Source organism: Vicia villosa, unplaced genomic scaffold, assembly GCF_029867415.1.
Source record: "Vicia villosa cultivar HV-30 ecotype Madison, WI unplaced genomic scaffold, Vvil1.0 ctg.001537F_1_1, whole genome shotgun sequence".
In the NCBI taxonomy this organism is placed as follows: domain Eukaryota; kingdom Viridiplantae; phylum Streptophyta; class Magnoliopsida; order Fabales; family Fabaceae; genus Vicia; species Vicia villosa.
Window position 1 is genome coordinate 152,689 of NW_026705657.1, and position 2,882 is coordinate 155,570.

The window sequence follows — 2,882 nt, forward strand, 5'->3', positions numbered from 1 at the left end:
AAATACTACTATTTTTATATTGATTTTTATATGACAAAAACAAGAATTCTAATCAAACAAAAGAATTTAAAATGATTAGCCTAAAAAACTTATATTTTTTTATGACCATTTTTATATGTCAAAAATCATGTCAAAGTCTAAAAATGATGGTAGAAAATTAGTATTTTTATTACCTAAAAGGAATAGGAAAAAAACTAATTTAAACCTGAACAGGGGGTGTATACTGATTTTATGGGTGTGAAGAGTAGTTAGGGCGCAGGGCCTAGAAAGCTTGGCCCACAACACTATTTTTATTATTGTTTCAGAAATTGTCTACCAAAAGAACTATGGGCTCGGGTCAGGGGTTGCAAAGAAAAATTCAGGCCCAATGTTATGGTTTTTGTTCACAGCTTCTCATCCAAGCAAAGAAAAGGATATGGGCCTAGGGGGTGTGTTAAGAAATTCGTTCATGGTCCAAAGATGAGTTTTTTTCTGTTGTTGTTTCAGAACTATCAAAAATGGTGCGCGGGCCAAGGGCAAGGATGCGAATTCGGCCCAAGAGATTGTTTTCAGACTTAGATTATTGATATCTAATTAACCTCAATTTAATCATTATGTCGTTCTCTAATTATATCTATTAATTCAATTAAGACTAATTAGTATAATTAAACGTGATTAATCCTAACATTAATTAAAAGGAAGAAAGGGGAGATTAGGGTAATCTTATGACGTTCCCCATTCTACTCCCTCAGACTCTCCTACCTCACAGCGGCGCCGGAGAAATTCTTCTCCGAGCGATCGCTCTCCCTCGCCGTCTCGATCTCTCACGTCCCCGACCTACATTCTACTTTCTTCTCTCGATTCCATTTTCGATCTCTTTGTCTCAATTCGCTTCACACATAATAGTACCACGAGAAAAATGATGAGTAATGAAGGAGAACGGAAGCTTACTGGCGGTGCCGATTCTTCGAGATGCTCAAATGGAAAAGAAAATACCAGAGGCACGCCGGAATTCGCAAGTTGTGAAGATTGAAAGGAGTTACAGAGATTATTGAAGATTAATATTGAAGAAGGCGCGTGGAGGTGATGATTCGATTATTGATGCAGATAAGATTCTTGAAGATGAATAAACGAGAAGCAGCTATGGAGATTGATTAGGAGCGATTCTTCGATAATCAACGTGTGGAGAAGAGATTTGCACCATTGAGGACCTGGACTTTGTTCAAATTTGTTACAGGTATCGATCCCTTCTTTTCTGAATCCCAGCTGCGTTTTTGTTGTGATGATTTTTTGTTCTCTCCTCTTTCTGTTGCAGAGAATTGAAGGGTGAAGTGAGATGAAGATTGGAGAATCAAGAGAGCTTCAGCGAGGGAAGAGATGGAGATTGAAAGGATTGGAGATTGAAGGAGGGAGGTTTATGAGATCGGAAGTTGACGAAGAAGATGCAGATGGAGAATGGGTGTAGAAAAATGGTGAAGAAAAATGGTTCCCGAAGCTCAGAAGAATGAAGAAGGTTTTGTTATATAGAGGTTGGTTGGGGGAAGAGAATCATTTAGGGCAGAAGGATTTTGAGCCCTTAGATTGAAGGATCTGTTATGGAACTGAAGGTGGAGATTGAGTCTGAAAAGGTTAGTTACTCTTCTGATCTTCCTTCTTTTATTTTCTGATTTTTCTGATAGCTGTTAGTTAGGAGTTAGTTAGTAACTGTTTGGTGGTTAGGTTTAAAAGTTAGTTGGAACTGTTAGTAAGTTAGTTATTCTGTTTTAAGTTTGCTATGTGACAGTTAGGATTCGGTTAGAGAAAATGTTGTTTCTGTTTTGGTAGTTATGCAATGGTTAAAAATCTGTTAGGGGATGGTTATAGTTCTGTTAGAAATTAATGGACCTGTTAAGTGGTTTGTTAAAAATCGGTTAGGACAGTTATAACTGTCTAATGAGGTAGGTTTGGTTTTGAAGTTATTAGGCACTGAGGTGATGAAAGGGAACTATTTTGAAAAAGCTAAAAAAACTGAGTTTGAATTTATGGAGTTGTAGGTGTCTGAAGTTCTTAGTATTAATGGGTTATGAAAGTAGCAAGACTATGTAGTTAGGATAATGATAAGCTTGATTATTGTTAGAAATGATTTCAGAATGTGTGTTATATTATGTCTGAAAATGGTAGGAGTGTGAGTAATGGACATGGCTACTGTTAATAGGTTAGAAATTGGTTAAAGGTTAATGATATGGTTTGAGAATCAATTAGGACAGTTGCGGATTTATGATGGTGTATGGCTGAGCTGTTTTAAAATTGGTGTATTTGAATATGTTATGACTGAATGTGTGATTTGTATGTTGCAGGGGTGTTGCAGGTTTGGAATAACTATTGCTTGTGATGTAGGAGCAGAATTTTTGCGGACCGGTTCGGTTATAGTGCAACGATGAATGCTAGCTTCAACTCTTGTTTGCTGCTATTTTTCTTTCTTTAATTAACTTGCAGTAGATATATTTGTGAGGATGGGCAGAGGATGATGGATGAAAGCTTGAAGGAATATACTCATGGTGAAGTTTAGGGTTAGGAACACCATACTTTGTAATGTGATGTAGATGTAACAATACCTTGTAATGGATTGAATTTGGTTTTTGTAATGAAATTGTAATGAAGTTTGGGAGATTATAATGAATGCATTTTGTAATGGAGACATGGTATATTACTGATGTAACAGAGTTGACATTGTAGTGATTTTGAATGGTTACTGAATTGAACTTTCTCCTTTTTTCTTTTCAATGTGCAATCTTGAATGAATAAAACCCAATTGGAATGATGATCAAAGATACAGGTCAACTTGACTTTAGTCAAAAGTCAAAGTTGTGAATAACTTCCAAAGGTCTTCTCTTGCCAAAACGTAGCAATAACCAAAAGGTGCT

At 36.3% G+C, this 2,882-nt stretch overlaps 1 long non-coding RNA gene across 1 annotated transcript; it reads left to right on the forward strand.

Moving 5' to 3' along the window:
* Positions 1-689: 689 nt before the first annotated feature.
* LOC131635720 (uncharacterized) lies at positions 690-2,672 on the forward strand. Its single transcript, XR_009293853.1, has 3 exons — positions 690-1,216; positions 1,295-1,607; positions 2,316-2,672. It is a non-coding gene; the product is annotated as an uncharacterized LOC131635720 (long non-coding RNA).
* The last annotated feature ends 210 nt before the right edge of the window (positions 2,673-2,882 follow it).